General features: G+C 39.8%; 1 long non-coding RNA gene across 1 annotated transcript; it reads left to right on the forward strand.

Annotated features, from left to right (window-relative positions):
• Positions 1 to 2,181: 2,181 nt before the first annotated feature.
• LOC120523972 lies at positions 2,182 to 10,068 on the forward strand. Its single transcript, XR_005632730.1, has 3 exons — positions 2,182 to 2,586; positions 5,268 to 5,531; positions 8,553 to 10,068. It is a non-coding gene; the product is annotated as an uncharacterized LOC120523972 (long non-coding RNA).
• Positions 10,069 to 11,016: the final 948 nt, after the last annotated feature.

The raw sequence follows: 11,016 nt of genomic DNA on the forward strand, positions 1-11,016 counted from the left end.
AATATCCTCTGCAATGGTAAGCATTCTGGTGCTGTCAGGCTAATAAGAAACAGGTAACAGGCTGTGGCTCTCGTGTGGATGGGTAACAAGCTTATTGAACATGTAGGAGAAAATGAGAAGACTCTGGTGACTGATTGGGAAGTAAAGAAATATGAAAAGAAAACATATGTAAAGTTTATTTATACATTGAAAAAATAAAAATAATGTAAAGACACAAATACTGAGAGTGACAGGCATTGAAATACTGCATACACTGTGTCTGTACAGTCCATAACTTTAATAAGCCATTGACAATTCCAGTGTAGCAATGCTAAATGAGATAGATAGATAGATGGGGAAGGCACTCATGTCAAGCATGCACATCTATGGACCATCTTCCTGACTCTGGTAATGTAAGCAGTTTCACTCCAGGAGGAAAGGGGGCACTGGCACTAATATTGTCCTTACCTTCTTCCTCCTTGCAGCCAAGAAAAAACTACCAAGAAGGATGGCTGGCTCCACCCCACCACCCAGCGAAAACCCATCCTTTCCAGTCTCAGCCCTATAAAGCCAGACCGTTTCCGGACAGTGGTGTGAGATACTAAACTAACTCTAGTGAAGGACTGTGTTTCTGCATGCCTAATCAAGTGCTACAAAGCATATTTGAATGCATATTCAATAATGTGCACAGTGGCTCTTTTCTCTCTGTTACATATCTTTTAAATATCTGATGCTATACACCATTTTATTTTTACTTTTCTTTTTGTATTTTAGAGTTTCATCCTATGCTGGGCACTTCCTAACATTATCCAACCCGCTATATCCTCACACAGGGTCACGGGGGTCTGCTGGAGCCAATCCCAGCCAGCACAGGGCATAAGGCAGGAACAAGTCCTGGGCAGGGTGCCAGCCCACCGCGGGACACACACCCACACATCAAGGACAATTTAGGATCGCCAATGCACCTAACCTGCATATCTTTGGACTGTGGGAGGAAACCCACAAAGACACGGGGAGAACATGCAAACAGGCGAACCCAGGTCTCCTTACTGAGAGGCAGCAGCGCTACCACTGCGCCATCGTGCTGCCCTTTAACCCAATGTAATTTCCTTACATTTTTCTATATTCTTTAATTCAGTTGTACTACAGCTGTGGTGCCCTTATTTATTTATTGTAATTGACTCTAATTCTACTTCAACATCAATTGCAAGAACATATCTGGTAAACATTTAAAACTATCCAAATAAAGCATTGGTTGTAATATGCATACTCCAAATAATGTCTCCAAGCTGGGACTTGAACCTGTGTCCCTAGTGCTGACAGACTGCAAACATAACCTCAGAATACAGCTACAACAGGCATTGTAAGATTGGGACTTTAGAAAGTTAAAAGTGGCAAACATTACAGGAGCAATTCTGTTCTAAGAGGCACAGGGGATATCCTTAAATGTGTTCTATGAAAATCAAAGACTGAGCAATCCTGGCACCTCAGGGTTCAGAGTACTGCATATATAAACTGTACATCTCCGGGCCCGTGGCGATGAGAGTATCAAATCCAATATGCATTTTAACCCAATAGCTTAAACGATAAAGTGCTTATTTTAAAACCTACAAGACTTGCTGAGTAACAGTAGGACTGAGTAACAAAGATCAAGTTTTCACGCACCCCCTGCAGTGTTTTCTTTGGGTGCTGTAGTTTGCCAGTGACCTTTAATGACCAGTCGTCACGTTCTGACTATCTTTGCACCTTTCAGTGCTCTCCTTGACAGGGTAGGCTCTGGCGTACACAAAGAGAGATCATTTTAACTGCATAGGGATTGTTCTAATATTTTGTAGTGACATAATTTATTGTTCTATATAGCACCTTTGATATCGGGCATAACCACAAAGCAGTTTAGGATAATAACATCCCATTACCTGACAAGGGGTATTTTGCAGACTCACATTAAAACATCACTTCAAGTCAGGACTGTTTTTTGCCATAAGTGACAATCAGTATTATTTTATTTACATAACATGATGTTACCGATGCCGTGGGTGGTGTAAGTAAAACTGCGACAGCTCTTAAAGCACGAACAAAGCCTAGAAACGGCCCTGCCTCCGGATTCCAGATGTGGATTACGCGGATTTAAGAACGTTATAAATTTGGCGCATGCGTGTTGCGTGAGTTTATATTTCGATCACTGAGCCCATTTAGTTTTTGGAGATGTCGCGTAGGGGTTTGGAGACTACACATTGTGTGAAATGATGAGACCTTGTCGGACTCCTAGTGTTGCTGCTCTTCCATTTTAACTCGGAGACACGCACATTCAGTACGCTGCGAGTTCGGTACGTGCGCATCTGGGAGTTCATCGCAGTTTTCCGGCTGTTCCACATGGGAGATTATAGAAGCAACGAAGAGCTGGGACAGCAGCGGCAGTGCCATCTCTCACTTCTTCCTCTTTTTCGTTCTGTTTTTATATTTATTCTGAATGTCAGCAGAGTTTGAGTGATTTACGTCATTTATAACTCACATTTAAAAAGAAGACCTGAATCAACCGTGAGATTCTGGATATTTCATTTCTTCACATCTGTTTGATGCCATTGCTTGGATAACCTGCTCAAAGTAGTAAGTACCATAAGTCATATGGGTTTGGCACGACGCTGCTGTTTAAGTTATTCAAAAACAGTCAAAAACTCCAGGGTGGACTCTCCGTGTCCGCGACCTTATGTGTATTCCGAAATAATGAAAGCCCACCAGCCGAAATTTTCTTTCTTAGGTTCTTTTCAAATTTGCTTGTGGAAGTTTGGCATTTCACTTGACAGTAGCGTTGAGATATAAAAGCTAGGGTGAGGTTAAAGCACGTAAAACATGGGTCCTATTTCCTAAACAGGGCAGTCTGGCGAAGCAATTGTTAAATGGGCGGGGATGTGGGTTCGAATCTCTGCACAACTGTATCTTCCCGTAAATATTCCAAGAGTAATTATATTCTAAGAACCTTAGTGGTTACTTTTAGGATGTCTTTAAATAAATACGATTAGAGTCTTGAAGTACAGTAGTTGACAACTACTTTTTCTTCCGATTGTCAAGAAAAGCATGCCAGTGCGTCTGTAACATCTGGACTCCAAATCGTCCCGATGTGAATACCCAGCGATGAACTGGTGTGCCATCCATTTTTTTCTTGCTCTGGCTTGATATTACAGTGATATCCTAAAATCAATGGATGGTGATTCGAAGCTGCATGTTAATCCATCGCGGGGTTTACTGGTACACAAGGGCAAGTCTGGAGTCGCCAGTTGATGTAACTTAAAGAGATTTGGTACTATAGAAGGACACAATCACGGACGCATGGAGAGGCCGTGAACATTCCACAAGGAAAACAACTGGGCGTGGAGTTCAAACCTCTGGATCCATGAGACGGAAGCGCTTTCTGTGCCACACATAATGATGGGAATGACGAGGATAATTTTGCGCTGAACAGTTGAAAAGGTAAACGGGCTCAAAGCTAAAGGATTGTATTCATAGCCTTTCGAAACGCAGTTCACGTTCCCTTTTCACTTTTTTAATAGTTATTACAGTTGCTTCGATATTTTACAGTATTACACAAAGATCGTCAACATTTATTGAAATGATTAAGCTATTTAATTACGTATATTTCGGTAAAGCTTATTCTCGTTTTAGATATTTGCATTTATTATTCTCAGATTTTCATATTTTATATAATTAAGCGGGTATCTCAGCAAAGTGCTGTACAAATTTAATTCGGACTGCAATTTGATTTAGCATCAGCGCGCCACCTGGCGGTACCGTCAGAATGTTACTATTGTTAATTCAATTAATCTGGCATGTGAAGATGTTTAACTGATGTGAGTGACTCGCCTTCATTCTGTAAAATAATCAGTATTTGTTGGTAGGCTGTTTTATATAACTGTGAAATAATAATAAATAATAAATAAAGACAAAATTTCATATTAAAATTACATATAAATATGTGGTCACTAGGTTAGTATTTTATGTATTCTGCAGCTTGAAATAAAAGTATTTGTTTTCGTGAACCTATGAAATTCATCAAGTAATTTTCACTTTTACTGTATTAGGTACACTTAACATTTCCATTTTGCTTTCAGAGGAAAAATTAACATATATTTACCTCAATGGTTAGTTTGTGCCTCGCAGTTAGGAGATCCGGGTTCACATCCCGGGTCCTCCCTGCATGTTTGCCCCATGTCTGCGTGGGTTTCCTCCGAGTACTCTGGTTTCCTCCCACAGTCCAAAGACATGCAAGTTAGGTGCACTGGTGATTCTAAACTGTCTCTAGTGCTTTGTGAGTGTGTGTGTTTGTGTGCGTGTCCTGCGGTGGGCTGGTGCCCTGCCCGGGGTTTGTTTCCTGCCTTGCGCCCTGTGTTGGCTGGGATTGGCTCCAGCAGACCCCCATGACCCTGTGGTTGGGATATAGTGGGTTGGATAATGGATGGATGGTTAGTTTGTGTTCTTGTTGGTTGGCTGCAGTACACAACCTGACGTCAGAAAGACAATCCAAAACACACAGCAAAAGCACATTTAAAGCCACATCTAATGTTTGTTTAGTGACTGAATATTCCGTGATTATACCACGTAATGGTTATTTTAAGTGTTTATTTGTAAGTAAAAGGGTGGTTATTTGTAAGTAGTAAAATGTGCTTGAGAAGCCACAATTTATATGTCTGCGATACGGCAAGCCCAGAGATAAGCCAGTGTACGTTTTTCAAAATTGCAGTGTATGAGCTATGAGAAAACAGAAGGTATCAAAACAGATCCTAATCAGCAAAATGAATGCCATCTTCGAAGATAAACCCTTCAGCCCTTTAGCAAAAGGAGGCCTTAAACCTGTTCTTTTATGCTTCACTGTCGGAAAACTGATCTTAGACAGGCGATCTTAGATTAAGTTTACAGATGTATGGAAAAGGTATTTTGCAATATCAACATGTATAAGAATGTTCACAGCCACATAGACCATTAATAGCATAATTAAAAGCAGACACAAATTTCTAAGCAAAGCAATACATATTAAGTACACATCAATTGATCAGAAGATGAGTGTGTTTCAGTTGATGCCTTGTATTAATGTTTTTTATTATGGATTACTGATAAAGGGGAACAATATACTTTATATCTGTGTTAATTTTGGCATTTGTGTGTATGTCATGTTTTTAGAGATAATTTCATTGGAATTAATGGTGTGTGTATTTCTACAGTTTACAAAATTGCTCAATAAAGTGTAGCACGGCAACACCGAAAATGCTGCTTGTCTGTCTGGTCTGCTGGTACAGGTAAGAAGACAGAAAGACGAGAGAGCCAAAGCCTGCTGTTTGGGAATAGACAGATGACTGACAGATGACTGACTTCGGCACCCCGAAGGCTGGACGTCCGGTTTCAGGAGTCATTTGCATAAATTGCGCCGTTTTTTCAAAAGGAGAAGGAGGACAGCAATCGGAGGAAAAGGGCCAACAAAATAGCAAAATGGGTCCGGATCTGCATTGGCCATGTAAAAGGAATTACGGCTACGAAGACCTGTCTGTTTGGGGAGGGAAAAGGTCATTGCTGTTTTCATCTTTGTGTCTTTCTTTTTTACATGTATAATATACATATATATTTCCTGCCATTGCTAAAATTGCCTTTGTAACTGTCTTTTATATGTATACTAGACTAGCAAGATACCTGCGCTTCGCAGCGGAGAAGTAGTGTGTTAAAGAAGTTATGAAAAAGAAAAGGAAGCATTTTAAAAATAACGTAACATGATTGTCAATGTAATTGTTTTGTCACTGTTATGAGAGTTGCTGTCATCAAGGATTTGATTATCATTATTTCTTTCAATCAGGTTCGTATTTGAAGGATGTGTTGTGTTCAAGTTATATTCCGTGTTTGTCAACCATTGTAAAGATAACAGGTTTCATTCATCGAAGTGTTCACTACCCAAATCGGTACTCGTGAATCTAAGATGTTCAACAGGCATTCCCGGTATTAAGTTGTGGATTTGCCAGGGAATATTTAGCGGTAGCGTGTCTATGAACTTAATTTAAACTTAAGCTTTACACCTTGCTTTCCTATTGATATTTCTACAAAGGCTTGTTCAGATTCAGAGGGTTGTTCCTTTCTTACTGCATCAATAAGCAGCTCGTCTTCTTCTTTATCTGAGACATCACACACTACATGCACGGGTTTACCTTTCCTAGTCCTGCAAAGTCAGTTCACGTGAGCCGCTTGGAGTACATGCATCGAAGCTTCTCAGCTGTGCTTGTGCTATCTCGTGCGATCTCGCGATGTCCACGGCTTTATTTAATGTTAGCTCAGACCCGGCACTTAAAAGTTTCTTTCTCACTTTTGCTGAGTTTGTGCCAAACACTATTCTATCCCTGACCATCTCATCTTCGTTTGCATCAGCACAGTCCTTCACCAGCACAGTCCTTCACCAGCAATTTTAACTCCGTTACAAAGTGATGAAAAGTCTTATTTATATCCTGCGTCTTCTCATTAAACTTGTATCTCGCGAATATCGTATTCGTTTTAGGCATGACAAACGCCAGCGGCAGCGTCTCTATGAACCTAATTTAAAGTTAAGCTTTACACCCTGCTTTCCTATTCGTTTGCATAAGCACAGTCCTTCACCAGAAATTTTAACTCCATTACAAAGTGATGAAAAGTCTCGTTTATACCCTGCGTCTTCTAATTTAATTTTGTATCTCGCGAATATCGTATTCGTCGTAGGCATAACAAACGCCAGCGGCAGCCTGTCTATGAACTTAATTTAAACTTAAGGTTTACACCGTGCTTTGTTTCCTCAGTAGTTGCACCTATGAATATGCTTGTATGCGTCACTCGCTTCATATTCTTTTGCTGCCTTCTCAATTGTGTATTGAATTTTTTAAACAGGTTTCATTCATCGAAGTGATCACTACCAAAATCGGTACTCGTGAATCTAAGATGTTTAACAGGCATTCCCGGTATTAAGTTGTGGATTTGCCTGTGAATATTTAGCGGCAGCGTGTCTATGAACGTATTTGAAACTTAAGCTTTACACCTTGCTTTCCTATTGATATGTGTACAAAGGCTTGTTTAGCATCAGAGGGTTGTTTGTTTCCTACTGCATCAATAAGCATCTCGTCTTCTTCTTTATCTGAGACATCACACACTACATGCACGGGTTTACCTTTGCCAGTCCTGCAAAGTCAGTTCACGTGAGCCACTCGGAGTACATGCATCGAAGGTTCTCAGCTGTGCTTGTGCTATGTCATGCGATCTTGCGATGTCCACGGCTTTATTTAATGTTAGCTAAGACTCGGCACTTAAAAGTTTCTCTCGCACTTTCGCTGAGTTTGTGCCAAACACTAGTCTGTCCCTGACCATCTCATCTTCGTTTGCATAAGCACAGTCCTTCACTCGCGAATATTTCGCGGCTGTGTATCTATTGGATAGCTGCTGACAGACGGCCTTATATGGGCAGGCACTCAATTATGTGGGAGGTGTGACGATGAGGGAAGCAACTCCGCCTCACATGGCAACTGAGCTGCAGGCTATGGCCGTATATATATGTATGTAAGTAGGTTCCAGTTATCACCGTTAAAATAGAATTTCGAAATGAAACCTGCCTAACTTTTGTAAGTAAGCTGTAATTAATGAGCCTGCCAAATTTCAGCCTTCTACCTACACGGGAAGTTGGAGAATTAGTGATAAGTGAGTCAGTTTTGCCTTTTATTAGTATAGATTATATACATTTGACTTAAAATTAGTTATATCAAAAGGGGGTAGTACAGTGGAGTGATTCAGGGTGATATTTCCAATGCTCAATGCAACCAAGGAGGAACGACTATATTTGGTGAATTTTTAATACCATGGAAAAATTATACAAGAGTGCATGGCAAGCTTGCACTGCTGCCGTGCCGACTGACGCCGTTTATACATGCGCCAGCTTTATACAAAGCCTATGTGCTGCAGTATCACTACGCACTAAATAGTCCGTCACATTACTGTATTGGCCTGTCCTTACTTTAGCCGCCTAACAGTTTAGGAAGGTGAGCTGTAGGGATCGGCCCACTTTCAGCACTTCAGTTCCAATTCCTTACAAATGAATCTACTCTCTACATATAAAATCCTAAGCCTAATAGTGCAATGATATAATGTCACTTTTTTTGTCACGCTTTAAATAGGGGTTATTTTAAAATCTACATATATATGTTTGGTATAATTCTTTTCAGAATTTATCGAACTTTAATGTGATGTTGTTAGATTTTCAGATTCTTATTCCGTTTTTAAATTATAAACTAAAATATCAAGGAAGTCATGGTTTTCAGCTGAGGGTCGAGTTATGATTACCCATTGCATACTACTTTAGTTTTCATGTGATGTTTCCTGTTATTTAAATGAGTAATTTTTTTAAAAAGTTTTTTTTTTCTATAAGAATGTCAGTTAAAATGAATGGATCATTTATTTAGTCTCTTATAAATGTGGACCTCAGTTTAACGGGAATACTCCAATCGGTAAGTTTGTAAATATTTTATTCTTATTTCATGATTTTACACTGTTAAATAATAATTAATTTTTCTTTTACATATTTATAGAATTTTATGATTTTGGCCACAAGTGCGGCAGCCTACCAGGCTGCAACTGGGGATTGGGTGCCAAAGGTGCCAGGGGGATTGGCCCCCAATAGTATATGAATAATTTTGTCAAGAACAGGCCACACAAAACAACACAGCTCATTTTAGCCTATTCACCTAACTCCTGAAAACATCATCAAGCTGACCTGCAATGATCCCCAAAGTACTATACTTCAATTGGAGCCAGGGGCTCAAAGAGCAGCCCATCTGAGAATAATCAGATACCTTCTGCTGCCTGGAGTAAAACTAACTTTCAGGTAATGGTCAAAACTTTATTCTTGGACAGTCTGCAGAGGTGTCATTTTCTACTGATTGATACCTCTGTCATCAAAAGACATTCAGAAGACTAGCTGAACATGAAACTCCTAATACTGACTGGTATGGTACATTTCACACAAGAATATTAGTTCAGCTTAGTCACTCTTTGTCATAACTCCTGGTCATGGAATAATGCAAATGGAGTACAAAAAGGACTTGTACTTAAACAAATCCACAACAGATCAACCAAGTGAGAACACAAACTGTCAGAAGAGAAAACAAGAAGCCCTGTAAAAACATAGCTGCCATTGCTGAATCCTAGCTATGCCCTGTCGCTTTGTATGCTGCTGCCTGATGTCCACTAGAAGTGCCTTGGCCTCTGTTTACTCTTCCAAGATTTCCCTTTCTTGACTGGGGGATCAGATTGCTGTTAGCACCCTAGGAAAATCCTGGCATTCTGCACATTTCCTTCTACATTTTGTCTTACAATGACACTCTCAAAGGACATATTCCTAGGTATAATTTACATTACCAAGGCATACGTACTTTGCATCCCCCAGACAGGAATTGATTGTCTTTCTAAATTGGTATGTGGAAATGGTCTCCCTCAGACCATAACACGCCTCACTCACCTCCTCATGCACCTACAGTAGGTTCAAACACAGTTATTAAGAAAGAACTTGCAATTTTGGTCCTAATTATTAATTTCCTGCTGTGAGAGAATTGGCTTATATTGAGGCAGGATACTAGAAAAAGATAAGTGCATCTTAAGCAAAAAAATTGATTATATATTTAGGTTTATAGGGTCATTACTTATCCGTCAGTTATCCTGACAGGACCTGTCAATTCCTTAGGAAGATGTAGAGAATGCTGATGAAGACTGAAAAGCTTGGCTTAGCCCAGTGCTCATCAGGCCACACTGAAACATTAGGTCAGAAAGGAGGAGCTTTTACATAGAGCTACACAATTACAGCGCTTAGCCGTTTTGGTCCCATCATTCCAGTGATTTGTTTCCCTAGCCAGACTGTTTGCACCCTCTCCCAAGCCTAAATGTATTTTTTTTTCTGATTTCACCCATTTAACCTTAAAGACATGCATGTTAGGTGTCCACCTCCATGATATAGCCTCTAGCTCCCTGCAGCGCTGAACTGAGCTAAGCAGATTTGACAATGTTACGTTAGGAGAATTACTTTTTGGATTGCTGTGTGTTGCTATGAATGAAACCTTCATTATAATATTTTTGTTCTGTTTGTTCTTTATTTATTAACAGATTTTTGTAAAGAACGTTATATCATTTTATTTTCTAGAAATGTTGTCAATTTTCATTGTGTTTGCATTTGGTTTTCGCTTGGGTAATTAGTTTTTTCTCTCATATCCCAAAGACATGAGGAATAGATTAAACAGTGACTTGAGATTAGCTCCGTGTGGTTAATAGGTCCTGTGGCAGACGATAATAATAATAATAATAACGAGGGGGTTTTGCCCCCTGCTTGCTTCGCTTGCCAACCCTAGGCCTACACTATGTGCCAGCCACTTCGCGTCTCTGCTGCTCACTTATGTGGATTTCACTTTCACCAAGCAACAGATCTTTTAATTCTCACAGATATGCCTCTTCATTGTCAAGAAACACTACTTTTCCCTGATGGCAACACGAATTAGACGATCTACAAATCTGACTTAAAGTTTAAAGCCAAACAATATCTACATACTTCTGTCATATCACCTATGTACATATATTTGATCTCTTTTCGCTTTTACATTTTTGTCAATATTGTATTGAATTTTGATTCTGTGTTTGGAATTACATCATGACAATGCAACGTTTAACAGCCCGTGAGTGAATATTGTTTCTTTGTCTCTGCACGAACTGTGTCTGACATTAGGATTCACACAAATGAGAAATGATTGAACCATGTGCGTGGTTGTAAATGTTTTAGATGTGGGCAGGACTTTTCCAAATTTCTTTGCATGAAGTCTTGTCTCGCAGGGCTTGAAATTTTTTCTCGCAGGATTCCACTTTCACCAAACAACTTCTTCTTCTTCTTCTTCTTTCGGCTGCTCCTGTTAGGGGTTGCGACAGTGGATCATCCAAAATTGTTGTCTGCATATTGATTTGGCAAAATTTTACACCGGATGCCCTTCCTGACGTAACCCTTCACCAAACAAC

This window comes from Polypterus senegalus, chromosome 2 (genome assembly GCF_016835505.1).
Source record: "Polypterus senegalus isolate Bchr_013 chromosome 2, ASM1683550v1, whole genome shotgun sequence".
Lineage (NCBI taxonomy): Eukaryota > Metazoa > Chordata > Cladistia > Polypteriformes > Polypteridae > Polypterus > Polypterus senegalus.